At 44.7% G+C, this 17,948-nt stretch overlaps 1 protein-coding gene across 1 annotated transcript in view; it reads right to left on the reverse strand.

The window, feature by feature from the left end:
- The window catches only part of MAMDC4 (MAM domain containing 4), a 569,927-nt gene that overhangs the window by 343,469 nt on the left and 208,510 nt on the right, over window positions 1-17,948 (reverse strand). The window lies entirely within an intron of this gene.

Genomic DNA, 17,948 nt, shown 5'->3' on the forward strand with positions numbered 1-17,948 from the left:
ATTAGGCCCCTTCCAGGAAGCTATCACGTTATTGAGCGGGAGGGTCCCTAGTCTCATCTTCATATAAAGGACCCTGTCCCTGGGAACCTGTATGAACTCAAGGTAGAGTTCTAATTAGCTGATGGATTTATGCTCAAAGAACACCTCAGTAAGTTTCCCTATTTTGGGATTACAAAACTCTCGGGTCTGTACCCATTCCCAACAGGTGCTTTTTAAATCCTGTTTGGATGGTGGGTTCTGGCTGGCCCAAGCCTCTCTGAGTCCAATATCAGTTAAAAGCCGCCTACGGTCCGTAATCCATTTAATCCTGCTCCCTTTGTCAGCTATTATGGAGGCCACCCGGTGACTTGGAGATCAAGAGGGTGTCGGCGAACAGGAGGGTTGGTGTCTTCTCCTCCGCCAAAATGGGATCGTCAGCTGGTTTCACTTTGAGATGGTCTACCACCCCATTGATGAATAACGAAAACAGGGTAGGGGCCAGCACGCATCCCTGGCACACACCCCCTGTTCACCACGACCCTCTCTGTCAGTTGCCCTTGTGTTCCCCACCTAATTTTAGCGTAGTTATCCTTATGCAGGCGTTTTATAAAGTCAAGGATCTGAGGGGAGATGCCCAATTGTTGTAGGACCTGCCAGAGCTTACCCCGAGGCACCAGATTAAATGCAGTCTTCAGATCTATAAAGGCCAGGTACAGGCTGCCTTTTCCTATGGTCACTGTTTTCCAATAAATCATGAAGAATCTGAACACCTGGTCCATTGTTCCCACCTTTTGCCTAAATCCTGCTAGGTAATGAGAGAGGATGTTTCTGTCCTCCATCCAAGTTTTGATCCTCATAAGGAGCACCCTGCCAACCACCTTCTGGATCACATCAATTAAACTAATCGGTCTGTAGTTGGCAGGGTCCTCCTTTTATCCCTTTTTAAATATTGGGACGACCTCCGCGCCTTTCCAAGAATCCGGGACAGGAGCTCCCCTAACTATTAGGTTCATCACGAGTAGAATAAAATGAGCCCACGGCTTTGGATCGTACAGAAGCAGGTCTCCAGGGAGACCGTCGGGTCCCGCAGCCTTTCCGGGAGCAATGCTATTTATTGGTAAATCCACCTCATGGAGCTCAAAACAATCCAATGTCTGGGGAGCACCAGAGAAGGTTGGGGAGGTCTCAGTATAGGGGGACGCAGGGCATTCTTCCCCCGAATAGAGGTTGGAGAAATGGTCATGCCATTGCTGACCTGTAATATGATTTGGGATTGGGTCAGATCCCTTCCTATTCCCTCTATTGATTAAATCCCAAAATAGTGTTGCATCCCTTTGCTTAGAGGCGTGTTTAAGTTCCTGCCAATGAGCCTTATCCCAATTGCGTTTTGCTTCCACCAGTGCCTTGGAGTAATCTTTTCTTGCCATTTTGATTGCTGATAAATCTTTCTTTATAACAGCAAGGGATAGTGCAACCCTCTTCTCCCTGCAGCCCAGTGAATACTATGGATTTGTAGGCCTTGCTCGATCTCGCTTTGGAGCTGATTTCCCTTCTACAATAAAAAAGGAGTTTATCTTCTCTATTGATTCTCGATAAAGCAGGGAGAGATTGTATTGCTTTCCCATTTCACTATGGAGGATCGCAAGCTCCTTGTTCTTAACTCCAAGAACTTACCTGATACTTTGCAATTTATATTCTTGTTGGGAGACTTTGTGCCATTTAAGGCGTCTATTACAATTGGAGGGGGTTACCTCTCTGGCTGACATTAAAGGAGGATTGGGTGCCTTTATCCCAAAGGGTCGCCACACATTGTTGACTTGAAGACAGAGGGGATTATGGTCACTGTCTAAAGAGGGTGTAGCTACCATATCCTGGAGGTCCCCCCATAGTCGAACATCAGTAAGAATATAATCTATTCTAGACGGGGAGCTTATCCTATTAAAAGTATTAGCCTAGCTTAAATCAGAGCGTGTCCTACCGTTTGCAGCTCTTAGGTTGAATTCCAGAGTAAGGACATTGATTTGGATTGCCCTCTGAGACCACTTCTTGATAGGATCTAAACTAAGGGGCGGGATAGCTCATTTTGCATCCTCTTCAGCGGCACCCAAAAAAAGGTTGTCCGCACTCAGAGTTTCAAATGTGCAATTGAGGTCCCCAGCTACTATGATGTTGGAGAGGGGTGGAGTGAGAGATAACTCGCTCTCGAAGGCTGTTATGGTCGAAGATGTCTGGGCACCTACAGAACCTCTTGCATATACGTTAAATAGCTCTAAGGCTGTTCCGTTGGGTGACCTTCTAGTAGTCAAGTGCAAAATGTCCCGTGACAGACAGGTATGTGTGACAATCGTCCAGTTTAGGGAAATACTGATCCAAATTTGTAATTCCCTAGAGGGGCGGCCCTTGCCTAAACTAATTGCTGGAATGAAAAAAGAAGTGTAGCCGGAATTATATAGAGGAATTAGACTCCAAGTCTCCTGGAATAGACAAATATTGAACTTTTCGACAAATTTGATCCATTCAGGCAGCAGTAATTTCTTCTGTAGCCCCGCTATATTCCAGGAGAGAAGATTGAGCACGTTTGAATTGGTCGTGGCCTCCACTGCTACACTATCTAGAGCACCAAGAGGACATCTTCTATATCCTTTCCCTGGCCCATTAAGAGTTCTGTAGATGGAGAATTAGCAAGGCATTTGTCTTCGTACATCTGACTCCAGTTGTAACAATAGTACTTTTCTGAATAGGCCTTAGATTTAGTCAATCTACCCTGTTTAAGCCAGACCCTCCTCCCAGTTTCCCCGATGTTTCGTGGTCTACCACCCTATATGGTGTCCAAAGTGGAGAACGTCTGATCTGAATGGCAGAATACTCTGGGGAGGAGGTACGAAACTTCAAGGCCAACAAACCTCAGGGAGAACCGCATCAGTTAGCAACAGCTCAATGCAGTTTAACTCAGAATTTCGCGATGTAATCCTCCTCGCTCTAAGAATATCCTCACGAAGTATGGATCTGCAACCCCTCAGATGTCGCAGCCAATGTGTTGCCTTGTTGCGGAAGGACTCACTGCTTTCATACCCCTGCCTTTCATACCCCTACCCTTGGATATTCGACAAATAAACTTCCCCTTCCCCAAGCGCCTTGAGACCCTCTGGGTATATAAGACGCTATACAAATGCCAAACTTGAACTTGAACTTGAACTGCCTGCAAGAGGGTTGTGGGACATTAACCATGTAAACTATTGACTGGTTGTCGCCTCGTGGTATGGATTTTCCATAGGGGGTGTCTATAGCCTGTGAGTTCATGTTAGTGCCAGGATGATGTAGCCCCTGGGACCTCATTATGTTGGAGGAGGTCTGTCAAACCCCAGTGGCTTTCATGGAGTCGGCATAAGATCTTTTAGAACTAGAGGTGGAGGCCATGGGAAGTATGGGATTTCCTCGGTCTCGCGACCCAGAAAGGATCCTACCACCCCCCTCAAGAAGAGCACCAATTATTGGTCTGTTCGATTGTGCAGAAAATACAGGGGGAGATGGCTGGGACAATGAAATGGCAGCTGGGAGAGGCAGCTTGTCCCTACAATTTAGTACTTCCACCATTTCTGGAGCAGTTCCACTTTTGCAATAACCCCTCATTTGTATCTCTACATTTACATCTGTTCACCGAGTCACCTGCGCCAATGGGATTGCATTCGTTCATTGTTAGGGGTACAGTTCCCTCTACCAAATGCTCCAGTGCTGCGAATCTGTTAGAACAAGGAATTGGAGAAGAATGCTCATCGACTATACCGGCACATGGGACCCCTGAGTCATTTCGATTTAGAAGTGATGGAGGGGATGTAGGTGGGGGAAGTTCCTTAGTGCCCTCTACCGGTGGACTATGGAGGATTAAATTAGTGGGTTGGTGAGGATGTTTTTTAAACATAGATGGAATTATTCATTTGGGGTTATTAGCAAATGCCTCCTCCTGATGGTCGGATGCTACATTGTTGCGTCCTAGGATCTCTTCGCATTCACTTACTATTGTCTCTATTCTGTCGAGGACACAATTGCTGGCTGCATTGCTCGCTTTTTTTTACCTTTTTGCCTTTCTTATTCCCGACTGCCCCCCCCCCGCCCTCCATTGATTTCCCTTTGCCCATTGAGTGTATGTAGATGTCAAAGAGGGGCTTTAACAGCAACGGACTGTCAGGGCCCAACTATCTCTGTATTATGATGATGTAAGCCCCCAGATATATGCCGCAGAGGTCCCACAAAATAATGGTAAACAGTACCTTATGTCCCGTGGCAAAAATGACAGAGGGTGGGCCCTGTCCTGCCTCTTTCTGGAGATGACGGGCTAGGACGGGCCCACCTTTGGCCCGGGCTTTGCCAGGCGCGCGCCGCAGGGCAGCAGGCGTGGGCCCCGTGGACTTCTGGGACCTTGAGTCCTGCTTTGCACAGTCAGCCCCCTTGCAGCCACAAACAGCGAAGCGTCTCCCGCGGAGTGGGAGGCGCGAGATGTAATTATACTCCTCTGGCGGCTGGGGCGAAGGCAGGGCAGCAGGCATGGGCCCCGTGGACTTCTAGGCCCTTGAGTCCTGGTTTGCACAGTCAGCCCCCTCGCAGCCACAAACAGCGAAGCGTCTATATATATATGTAATATATGTATATTTATGTATATATGTATATATATATGTATAAATATGTATATAAGTATGTATATATGGTATATATGTGTGTGTGTATGTGTGTGTGTGTATGTGTGTGTGTGTGTGTGTGTGTGTGTATATATATATATATATATATATATTACCTACTGGCGGTCGCCAGTAGGTATATATAGTTAGGATTTTTTCTCTATGGGATTTTTGAAAATTCTATGTCTAATAACTTTGGCGTTTGTGGACGGAATTGGCTGAAATTTTCAGGAAAATGGCACATTTTGTTTCTGAGCAGACCTTGAAAATTTGGGGGGGGGTTCGTCAAGGGGGGGCCGAGAAAAAAGGGGGGTCCCAAAATGTGTTTTTAACATTGAGTTTTCCATAGGGCGGTTGGCCTCACTTTTAGCCCGAACGGCTGAATGGATTTGCACGAAACTTGGCAAAATTGTAGGGACTGGTAGCCCAATGTGCCTTTGCTAGGTCTCAATATATGTGCTTCAGTGGATTTTGAGAAATTAACGTTCAAAAAAAGATATATATCTGTAACAGCGGACCGGGCAGCGCTCCGGTTCGCGGACTTTTCGCGGTACGGAGCTTTGTGAAGCGAAGCTGATTGGTTCTCCAGCGTCTGTGAACATTCCAAACAGTCCGTAGCGGCCGCCATCTTGTCTCTCGGTAGGATCGAGAGACAAGAGGAGGCCAAAGCGAAGGGGCAAATGACCATAAGGGGGCATAGTAGATCCTCGCTGACCCCCTAGGTTTGATGTGGAGGTTTTAAAAGGGCCCCGCGGGGCAAAAAAAAAAAAAAATAATAATAATTGAACGGCTGAATGGATTTGCACGAAACTTGGTAAAATATTAGGGACTGGTAGCCCGATGTGCCTTTGCTAGGTCTCAATATATGTGCTCCAGTGGATTTTGAGAAATTAACGTTCAAAAAAAGATATATATCTGTAACAGCGCTCCGCTTCGCGTAACGGAGGTTTGCGAAGCTGATTGGTTCTCCGGCGTCTGTAAACATTGCAAACAGTCCGTAGCGGCCGCCATCTTGTCTCTCGGTAGGATCGAGAGACAAGAGGAGGCCAAAGCGAAGGGGCAAATGACCATAAGGGGGCATAGTAGATCCTCCTTGACCTCTTAGGTTTGATGTGGAGGTTTTAAAAGGGCCCCGCGGGGCAAAAAAAAATAATAATAATAATAATCGAACGGCTGAATGGATTTGCACGAAACTTGGCAAAATTGTAGGGACTGGTAGCTCGATGTGCCTTTGCTAGGTCTCAATATATGTGCTTCAGTGGATTTTGAGAAATTAACGTTCAAAAACAAGATATATATCTGTAACAGCGCTCCGCTTCGCGGAGATAAAATTATATCTGTATTACCTAGCTGTTGCTAACACCAGTTAGCGACGGCTAGTAGGAGATAGCGACCATCTTGGGCCCCACTTTGCATGTGAGTGATATTTATCACTAATGACATGCAAAGTGGGCATGCCAAGATGTTAGCGACTGGAAACAGTCGCTAACATCGCTATCTCCTATTATCAACTTTTGGAAATATTCGCGATAAGCGCGAATATCTCCAAAAGCTAGCACCTGCCCTGAGCAGTTCTTAGCCATGTTATCCAATGGGAGGTGGATAACATGGCTAAGAGCATTAGCTCGGTAATGCATGAATATCGCTGAGTTTTCAGCGATATTAATGCATTGCGGTCGTTTTTTATCGTATTTGCGATAAACCTTGATAATAGCAAGGTTTATCTGCGATAATTTCTGACGATGCTTAGCGGTAAAAAAATCGTTGCTAAGCATCGTTAGGGATAAATATCGCTTAACTTTGGTAATATGCCCCAACGTCTGTTAACGTTCGATTCGAAGGAAATCAGGAAGTGTTGAAAAACATTGTCTGCGCCATCTTGCCTTTTTTCAAATGCCACACTTTTGTCGTGCACGGCAGTCATTTTAGATGCCTTGACCAGACCCACTCTGTGCACGCTGTCGATCCTTAGCATGGCTCCCCACCCTCGCAAGCATCTCCCCCAGGCAGTGGTCACCCCCGCTCTCTGTCTTATGCATGGGTAATAAACCACCCCCCATCTGCGCTGCTCTTCCCTGAGAATCACACCCTGTGCCCGACACCTCCCTTTCGCCCTATTCACTACCGCACCCTCTGACACTCCTTTTCCTCTGTGTCCGATTGTCCAGGCCGGTCCTAGGGTATCAGCGAGCCCTGCAGATGTAGTTTATGGCCCCAGCTGTAAAGAATCACCCCTCTTCAAAGGAGTTATAGTAGATCAAGGCCCACACTCGATGAGATCCGTCACAGCAGACGCGTTCCTATTATCTGAAAACCATCCTGTATTGTGATTGGGGAGGGGACCGAGCCTGAAGCGGAAGATTCCAGGGATGACTCTTTGTACATCAAAGTTTTTACAATTATGTGTCACATTAAAAATATATAGCACTCCAACAAAGTAGTAAGATTATAAAACTTTAATAACTTATAAATATATACAAGAAAACAAAAACAGTAATAACATATAAACATTTTTAGGGAAAAACAACGAAGTAGCGGTCGGCTGTGCGAATAGTCCCAACGCAGCACAACGTCCATATTTCTGGCGTGGGGTGTCGCGGGGGGTGGGTCATCAGTAGCAAACTGTTGTGCGAATAGTTCCAAGGCAGCAGAACGATGGCACCAAGGTGATGTCCAGTAAGTTGCCGCACTGGTTTTGGTATCCTACAATGCTGCTCCGAATAACGGCGTGGGGCGCCCCGGGGGAGGCGGCGTGAACGGGCCTCTCCAGGTGGAGTCTCGTCTGTTGTAGTGGGGCGCCCCTTTACCGTTTCAGTTGCCATTCCGTCCGCTTTTGGTCCACTGTGTCAAAAGCCGCAATTCAGCTGAGTTGCGCCCACTCTTGCGGTGCAGCGATAGGCGGCTGTCACAGGACTCTCAAAATGGCGGCAGGCTGTTTCCTTTTTGGGCCTGGTCCACTGAAATGGCCCTGGGACACCTTGGAAATCGGACGCTTGTCTGCTAGGTCTTGGACCCCATTCTCGAAAGCGTCCCCTCCGCCTTGAGGATTCATCAAAAGTTTTGGGGGCCCCCGACTCCTGTAGGCTTCTGGTGGGGAGCGGCTGCCATGATTGCTCGCGGAATGACCACGACGGAGCTACGAGATGGTGGTGCTCTCATGCTGACGCCAGCTTCAGTCTGAAACATCCAGAAACAAGGTGGGGCTTTCATCGTTTGGGAAAAAAAAAAGTTTTCATCCAATGAAAAGTGTTGTTTTTAGGTCATATGATCAAGCCTTCCATCATTAGGAAACCAAAAGTAAAATGAACCAATGAAAAGTTTTATAAACAAGTCACATGACCTGTTATGCGGCATAGGGTATAAAATGCGGAGAAAATACGTTGGCACGTGAGGCGGCGTCAGTAGCGGACCGATGTGCGAATAGGCCAAAGGCAACACAACGCGCCAAGATCCGGATGGCACCGAGGTGGTGTCCAGCAAGTTGCAGCACTGGTGTGGCCATCCTACAATGCTGAAAGTCGGCGTGGGGCGCCCCGTTGGCCTGTGAGTTTGCGTCAGTAGCGGACCGATGTGCGAATAGGCCGAAGGCAGCACAACGCGCCAAGATCCGGATGGCACCGAGGTGGTGTCTAGTAAGTTGCCGCACTGGTGTGGCCATCCTACAATGTTGAAAGTCGCCGTGGGGTGCCCCGTTGGCCTGTGAGATGGCATCAGTAGCGAACCGATGTGCGAATGGGGCCAAAGGCAGCGCAACAATATTTTCTGACTAGAAGACACCACAAGGCGCTGAGATGCCAAGATTCGGATGGCACCGAGGTGGTGTCTAGCAAGTTGTGGCACTGGTGTGGCCATCCTACAATGGTAAAAGTCGGCGTGGGGCGCCCTGTTGGCCTGTGAGATGGTGTCAGTTGCGGACCGATGTGCGAATGGGGCCAAAGGCAGCGCAAAAGTATTTTCTGTATGGAAGATACCACTAGGCGTTGAGATGCCAAGATCCGGATGGCACCGAGGTGATGTCTAGCAAGTTGCTGTACTGGTGTGGTCATCCTACAATGCTGAAACTCGGCGTGGGGTGCCCCATTAGCCTGTGAGATGGCGTCAGTAGTGGACCGATGTGTGAATAGGCCGGAACCAGCACAAGGCGCCAAGATCCGGATGTCACCGTGGTGGTTTCATAGTTGAGAGGCACTTCATCTGCAGTGGGGCGCCGAGATCCGGATGGCACCGAGGTGATGTCTAGCAAGTTGCTGTACTGGTGTGGTCATCCTACAATGCTGAAACTCGGCGTGGGGCGCCCCATTAGCCTGTGAGATGGCGTCAGTAGCGGACCGATGTGTGAATGGGGCAAAGGTAGCGCAAGAATATTTTCTGAAGAGGAGACACCACAAGGCGCTGAGATTCGGTTACCACCGAGGTGATGTCTAGCAAGTTGCCGCACTGGTGTGGCCATCCTACAATACTGCTCTGAATAACGGCGTGGGGTGCCCAAAGGGGGGGGGGAGGCGGCGTGAACGGGCCTTCCTAGGTGGAGGCTCGTCTGCTGTAGTGGGGCGCCCCTTTACCGTTTCAGTTGCCATTCAGCTGAGTTTCGGCTGCTCTTGATGCTACAGCGACAGGCGGCTGCAACAGGACTCTCAAAATGGCGGCCTGTTCTTTGGATTTGGGCCTGGTCCACTAAAATGGCCCTGGGACACCTTAGAACTCGGACGCTCGATTTTTTTTCCTTTCCTGTACATGCAAAAAAAGGTAAATGCCCGGTACGTTACACGCTTCATCTGCCACGATGAACTCTCCAGAGGAACCGAAAAAAAATATAGTTATGGTAACTATACCATGCATCGTCATATGGAGAGGTGGCACCAATTAATTATAGTGCTGCATAAAAGAGAGATTTGGAGGAGAACCCCTGACCTGCTAGTACATTCATCAAAGAAGTGGCACTGACAGCATCAGAGGCAAGGGAAACGGTCCCAAATATTTAGAAGAACTTTGGAAAGATTAAAATGACATGTTTAGATTGTGGCAAATTAATTTCATGTGGACAGATGAGTGTTACTCTAATAAATACAGCATATGAACATCATCATAGTCGATGGTTGGTAGAGACATTTTGACTATATCCTGGACCTGCCCGTCCTCGCCCAAAATGGCGCCGGAATAAATGGGACTCGTAACTCCTTGTTGTGTACTGGTTGCAGAACCTTGAAATCACGAGATACGTATGCAGTTTTGAAGCACATGGCGGGCGGGGACGAGAATTGATTGAATATTTCGACATCCCTATTGATATTAAGTTCTGATGTGTTATTGATTACTGTACTATTGAAAGTTCGAATTAACGTCACCCATGGTACTTGCCAGCAAATGTATATCTAGATAATTTTATTGTAACTGGCCCTGTCGTATTTTAATTATAAAATGTACGTCCACCGATTCCGTAACTGTTAGACACCTTAGTTCTTGCAACCTAATGGCCCGCCCGTTACGTTCCTCTACAGTGTAAATGTCTACTCATCATATACGATTACAGTTTGCTCCGTGGCCGGCCCACGTGGTTATAGGCTCGTATTTGTATAATGAAATTTTCACAATAAAGGTTTTTAAAAGAAAACATGGTAGTAGTATATACATTGGTAAAGTTTTTAATAATAGTCACTGTTTTAGAATCATTAAAAGGCAAGTGAAATAAAGCAGACCAATTACATGAAGGGTAAAAGGTATAATACGAAGGAACGCAGTAAAGATAAATGGTCAAGGGCTGTTGTGTTTTCTACTCCTGCAACATAAAGTGATCGATAAGAATCTCATATTCAGGCGTATCGGCGACTAAGACAGCAGGTCGACCCTCTTTTGCTCAACGGCTCCGTCATGGGACGAAGAAACGCTCTTTTTCTCGAAAAAAGAATATATTTTACTTGCAGGACAGTTGTAAATTTTCCGGGAAAGTACATTAGCCTGGAACATTATAACATATATTTAAGAAAAAATAATGTTCGGAAGTAATAAAAAGCGTAATTTTTAGGTCATATGACCAAGCCTTTCATCATTAGAATAAGAAAAGTAAAATGAACCAATGAAAAGTTTTATTAACAAGTCACATGACTTGTTATGCTTACGTTACGCGCTGCGCGCCCCGGATGACTTCCGGATGCGCTAACGCGGCGCGTCATATGACGCATTACGCGACAACGCAGGTCCAGAATACAGTCAAAATGTCTCCACCAACCAGCGGTCGGAACACAACCCCTTTCAGCAGGCTAAATAGTTCTGTTAAATGACAACAGAAGGGACAGGCAACAAGAACCATCAGTCAAAGAGGGGAGGGCTAGTTCTTCTCTACCGGGTTACATTGGGGCGCTACCGGAACTGATCGAATTGGTAGTCTACAGTGTTTCTGGATGTTTCAGACTGAAGCTGGGGTTAGCATGAGAGCAGCACCATTTCGTAGCTCCGTCGTGGCCATTCCGCAACCAATCATGGCAGCCGCTCTTTATCGTTATTTTGGGCGGGGTGGGTGGCGGAGCCGAGCTGTTTTGCAGCCATCATTGTGTGGAGTTCAGTTCATCTCACTAGTTTTGTATTTGTCATGAGGGGTTGTTCCTAATGTTTCTATTTTAGCGAGGTCAAAAAGAGATCCCATTAGTCAGACCCTCCAGGTTATCGCGATTTCGCGATTTCGCGATTTGCCGCGAAATCGGCACTTTTGGAAAAATGCCGCGATTTTTGCAAACGTGCCCGCGAAATCGGCACTTTTGTGGAAATTGCGGTATTTTTACAAAAGCCGAAGCCGCTATATCCTTGGGGGGTCTGTACAGTGATTGGCAGTGAGTGCAAACGTGTGCGCTGTGCATCGTGATCCCTGCACTGTTTTTAGCATTCAAGTCTGTGCTTGCTGCAGGTATATTTCGTGCAGGCAGACGCCAGACGAAGTTACTCGCCGCTGTTCACCTCTGGGACACACGGACTCATCACCAGCTCTAATTGCACCATCCTCTTTGACAAAGGGATTGCTCGGCCACAGAAATCCCCACAGGTTGGAATCCACCTCGTTATTCTAGTGTGGAAAACCCCAGCTGTGCGAACCTAGATATGGAAATAGGCCTTGCGTTTAACTGTTGCTCTCCCGGTGCTCTGCATGCCCGAGGCCAAGCCCGTCTACCGCCAAGGACTGGCTGTAATTGTAACATGTGCCCTCGAGGCTCCATTTTAAAACCTGTCGGAATTAATGTTTTTGTGTTAGGAAGACAATAACGTTCGCATTGAGGGAGGCCACTTTAATCTTCAATCAGGCGGTTAAGCCATCACGTGACAGAAAAGGTGTTGTGTGTGAACTTCTGTTTGTGCACCACTTACGTTGTTAATTGGGGCGGGCGGGAAGGACACAGAAGCACTAAAGAATAACTTTCCGGGCTTAATGGGGCATTAGCAGCTCACTGTGACGTGCTGTGAAGTGCCCCTTCCGCGTCTGGCTCCCCGCTGGAGGCCCAGCCCTCTCCCCTGGAGCCAAGGGTCGAAAACAGAAAATGTAAAAAAAAAATCTTGAAAAAAACGCATCTTGTGCAGTTAATTGTGTCATTTTTTGTCTTCCAAAAATTCCCAATATATGCAAGTAGGAGTTCAGGAGGTTTTAACAAAAAGTAACCCCTAAACCAGAGCTTTACCACTACATTGTGGACATTCATTTCGTGCAACTGTCAAGCTGTAGGAAAAGGGAATTACTTAAACCCACAATCAAAAGTGTTTCTATGGAGGAATGCTTACATTAGAATACATACATAGCTTCATGTTGTTCAATAACTAAAAAAACTAAGATATCTGTGTTTGTTGTAGGAAAAAAGGCCAAATAAAATGCCGCAAAATTGCCGCTAAATTTCCATATTTGCGCCGCTAAATTTCCATTTTTGTGCCGCTAAATTTGCTAATCCATGCCGCTATATCCTGGGGGGTCTGATTAGTGGCCTACTGATTTTGCTCGATTCCTTTTCTTTTTTTTTACACGATTTTTCGTTATCTGCAAAGACTAAACAGAGTATTGCTACTCTGTGTTTGTTTGTAAAGAGAGAATGAACCAAAGAGAACCAATTCTAAAACAGTAAATACTTGGATAACAATCAATCAAATGGAGAGAGAAGTAGGCACGACGTATTACAACGGGGGCAAAGGCCTGCGTTAACTACCTTTCACTATCTGCAAAGAGAGAGTACTCCTAATAGAAATGAGGGGGGGGGGGCACCATTCAAAGCAGATCAGTGTGCATAAACACGAAAATGTTTTCACTTACCACGTACTTGACATTCGACAGCTTATGATATTTGCTATTAAAAAACCATTGAAATTCACTGAAAAAACCATAGGTTATAGACCATATATAGTTAGGAATTAGCATTTACAAAACCTTGAAAATTCACTGAAAAAACCATAGGTTATAGACCATATATAGTTAGGAATTAGCATTTAAAAAACCTTATTTTACTCACACAAAACCATAGAAATTCCATATATAGTTAGTTGCACTAACTATATATCGCGCACCCGCAATCCACTGCTGATGATGTCACATATTACATCATTCATGACATGGTCAGTGACATCACTGATGACATCACTGATGACATCTCAAATGACATCACTGATGACATCACTGATGACATCTCATTTGACATCAATGACCACATCACTGATGATATCATTCATGTGACAATACAATGCATCTCCTCACATTTTAATATAACCTCTGTTTCACCCAGTGTTAAATACAGAGTATAATTTTTGAAACCATTGACACACCAATACTAGTTACTACATACATACTCACTGATTCCTACGTCTACACACACATTCACTCATTCACCCATACAATCATTCATACATACAATCACTCATCTTTACAACACTATCATATGCACTCATACACCTATACAGACACTCACACTCTGCCACTCATCCATGGAGTTACTCACACACCTAGTCAGTCCTGTAAAGAATCAATCACACTTCCATTTTCTTGTCTATACAGTTAAACATAGAGCACCTTACATTTTCAAACATATACTAACACATACTTACTTTCTTATACAATCATTGATTCAAGTACACATTGATCTGCACAGAGTCACACACCTCCCAGCCAGCCACACACACACTCAGTCTCCCATACAAATACTTGGACAATCAATCAATAACCCATATAGTTAATCATATAGCTACTGATCAACACATGCAGCAGTTTACAGAACAACAGACATAATGATGCACAAATTAAGACAGTTTAGTCACTAACCCATGCACTCAGTGAGACACATTTAATCACTCACTCATACATTCAGTCATGCACCTACTAAATCCTTCGTCCAGACACTTATACATCTACTCATTCTTCAATATGTAAAACATATTTAAACTTTACAGAAACACACAGTCACTGGATGATGTCATCAGTGATGTCATCAGTGATGTCATTTGAGATGTCATCAGTGATGTCATCAGTGATGTCACTGGCCATGTCATGAATGATGTAATATGTGACATCATCAGCAGTGGATTGCGGGTGCGCGATATATAGTTAGTGCAACTAACTATATATGGAATTTCAATGGTTTTGTGTGAGTAAAATAAGGTTTTTTAAATGCTAATTCCTAACTATATATGGTCTATAACCTATGGTTTTTTCAGTGAATATATATATATATATATATCCCACAAAATCGTGTTTACACCCGGCTAGGACACGACAGCAATGGACACACCAGAAGTCTGTGCAGCAAACGGAGATTTATTCTTCAATGGTTTTACAGGCAAGAAAAATACTCTTTTTACCTACTGCGGTTGCCAGTAGGTAGTTATAGTTAGGATTGATTTCCATAGGGAAATCGTAACATTCTATTGGGAATAACTTTGGCGCCGGTGGACGAATCTGCCTGAAATTTTCCTCAACTTTGCCTTGCGGCGCTCCGCTCTTTCCCTGAAAGTTTGGGGGGCATTTGTCAAGCGGGGGCCAAGATAAAAGGGGGGTCCCAAAACGTGTTTTCCCCATGTTAATTTCCATAGGGCGGTCGAACTCACTTTCAGCTCGAACGGCTGAATGGATTTTCACCAAACTTGGCAAAATTGTAGGGACTGGTAGCCCGATGTGCCTTTGCTATGTCTCAAGATATGTGCTCCAGAGGATTTTGAGTAATTTAGGTTAAAAAAATATATATATCTATAAGCGCGCTCCGGTACGCGTACCGGGGAGCGCACCGGGCACGCTACGCGACTTGCGCACAAAAAGCTGATTGGCTCTCGGGTGTCTGTAAACATTCCAAACAGTCCGGAGCGGCCGCCATCTTGTGTCTCGGTAGGATCGAGAAACAAGAGGTGGCAAAAACAAAGGGGGAAATAACCAAAAGGGGGCAGGGTAGACCCCCCCTGACCCCCTAGGTTTGATGTGGGGGGGAGTGCCCGGTACGCGCACCGGGGAGCATACCGGGGAGCGTACCATGGAGAAAAAAGAATGACAGAGTTTCCAAAAAATGTAGCATTTTTTTATAAATTGGAGGTAGTTCTAAAAAGAACAGTTTTTTAAATTCTTTTTGTTGTTATATATTTTTTTATTGTTTTTTTGAATTTTTTTTACTTTTTTTGACTTTTCTGAACAGTTTTATATTTTTTTTGTATTTTTTAAGGGGAGAAACAAAAAACAGGGAATTCTAAAGGGCTCAACAGGAGCAAAAAAAAGGCGGAAAAAATTAATGTTTTATTGGGCACTTGTGGTTATCCCAAGCACGGTTAATAAGTGTGATGCTTTGCTCTCCATAGCATATCGTTTGTCCACAAAAAATACAAACTATTTTAAAATTGGAAAATTTTGGTTGTATGGTGGAGCATATCTCCCTAACTTCCGGTCCCGATGGGGTGGGAACATTAGTTTGGGAGGTGCTGGCAGAAGATTGGACAGGGTTTCTGGCCAATTCCCTGAGCTCTGCCCTTGCATAGTTATTTGGATGCCTGCGTCGCATATGCCTGATCATCGTGTGGTTGCCAAAGGAGTATTTTTTGTTGGAATTCCCCCTTGACAGCTCCTGATGACATATTAAGCAGGTTGCCTTAGGCGCATTTACTTTTTTCTTGTCCTTGGGGATTGAAAAAAACGGCCAGATGATGTGCTCTTTAGGTTTGTATATAATATTGTCCTCTCGGACGAATCTCCTCTCCTCCTCATCCTCATCTTCCTACTCTTCTTCATCTCCACCACTGTGAAGTTGTGGTGGTCCTTGTGGTGGTGGTGGTGGTGGTGGTGGTGGTGGTGGTCCAGAAGCTCCAGCAGCTGCAATGTAGCCATTTTCTACTGAAATAACTGCAGGTCTACCTCTCTCAAAGCACAAAAGTAGAATGAGGAAAAAAGGTGGGGTCTTTCATCATTTAGAAAAGAAAACTGTTCTGAACCAATGAAAAGTGTTATTGTTAGGTCACATGACCTGGCCTTACATCATTAGGAAACCGAAAGTAAAATGAACCAATAAAAAGTTTTATTTTCAGGTCACATGACCCGACGCGCTTACGCTACACGCCCCGGGGCGCGCTCCGGGGCGCGCCCGTAGTCGCGCCCCGGGTCGCGTAGCGTAAGCGCGTCAGGAAGTTGCGCAATCGTATGCGCTCGCGTGCTTCCGGGTGCGCTTACGCAGTGCGTCATATGACGCATCACGCGTTTACGCGAAACATCACGATGTTGTTTTCGTTCGCGAGAATAGCGCTAATGGGACGCTCACTGGTACGGGCCGCAACATTGCGCTTACCCGTGCGTTCACCGGTACGCGCCCCGTGAGCGCTCCAGGAAAAAATAAAAAATAATTGCATAATTATACAATATAAAATTCATTATAAATTTTTTTACTTTTTATACCTATAGAGATTTGCTATTAAAAAACCTATGAAATTCACTGAAAAAACCATAGGTTTCACACCAGTTATAGTTAGCTGGAAATTTTACTCGCATAAAACCATTGAAATTCCCACGTTATAGTTAGTTGGACTCACTATAACTTGCACGTGCAATGCACTGCTGATGACGTCACATATTACATCACTCATGACATGGTCAGTGACATCACTCATGACATCACTGATGACACCATCCTTGTGACAAAGTGACAGAACTCCTTTCACTGTAATGTAAACTTTGAAACACATATTCAAAAATAGAAAACATTTTTTTTTTTTAAATGGAGATACCCATACTAGTTACAACAACCAATTCAGTAATTCCACCATCTATATACACATCCACTCATTCACCAACAGTTCTATGTAGTCACTCATACATATACTCACTCATTATATATAGTGATACACCTATATATCCAGTTACACAACGACAGTCATCCAAAAGATACTTTCACACATATTCACACATGCAAATAAACTATTAAACATCCATTTATTTACATATACAGCTATACACACACTACCACTTTACTTCTAAGGAAACTTACACATACTTACTCTCTTAAACAATCACTTATAGAAACACATACTTATTTAAACAGGAACTCTTACAATCCCTCACTCTCACATATACTCACTTATATACATTAATATTCACATATACTAGATTAAAACATATGTAGTTACTGATAAAGACACTACTGAGACAGTCATTCACTCACTAACATACACATATACACACTCATCCACCCATACAGTGCTGCACATATGCTGTATTCAAAACACATACAACCAGAGAGTCAGTCATTCATGCATCTATGTGCTAAGTAACACCCCCACCAAACATATAGACACTCATATTGATATTAAAAAAAACATCTAATAACCCATATACCTACACATATAGCTACTCACCAACCCATGCAGTCACTTATACACAAAGTGAAACATTAATACATATATTTAAATATTTAAGCATTACTCACTAATATTTATTTTTCAGAAAGACACACATTCACTGGATGGTGTCATCAGTGATGTCATGAGTGATGTCACTGACCATGTCATGAGTGATGTAACATGTGACGTCATCAGCAGTGCATTGCACGCGCAAGTTATAGTGAGTCCAACTAACTATAACGTGGGAATTTCAATGGTTTTATGCGAGTAAAATTTCCAGCTAACTATAACTGGTGTGAAACCTATGGTTTTTTCAGTGAATATATATATAATTATATATTGCCCCCAACGGAAGAGCCACAACGCAGGTAGGTTTACTTCAGTTTTGTTCAGGAAGCTGCAGTCCGGTAGTCAGAATACCTTGCATCAGTAAATAAATAAAGCCTTGAAATATTCTTGCCGACGCGTTTCGTG

The sequence above is a fragment of the Lissotriton helveticus genome, chromosome 5_1, assembly GCF_964261635.1.
Source record: "Lissotriton helveticus chromosome 5_1, aLisHel1.1, whole genome shotgun sequence".
Lineage (NCBI taxonomy): Eukaryota > Metazoa > Chordata > Amphibia > Caudata > Salamandridae > Lissotriton > Lissotriton helveticus.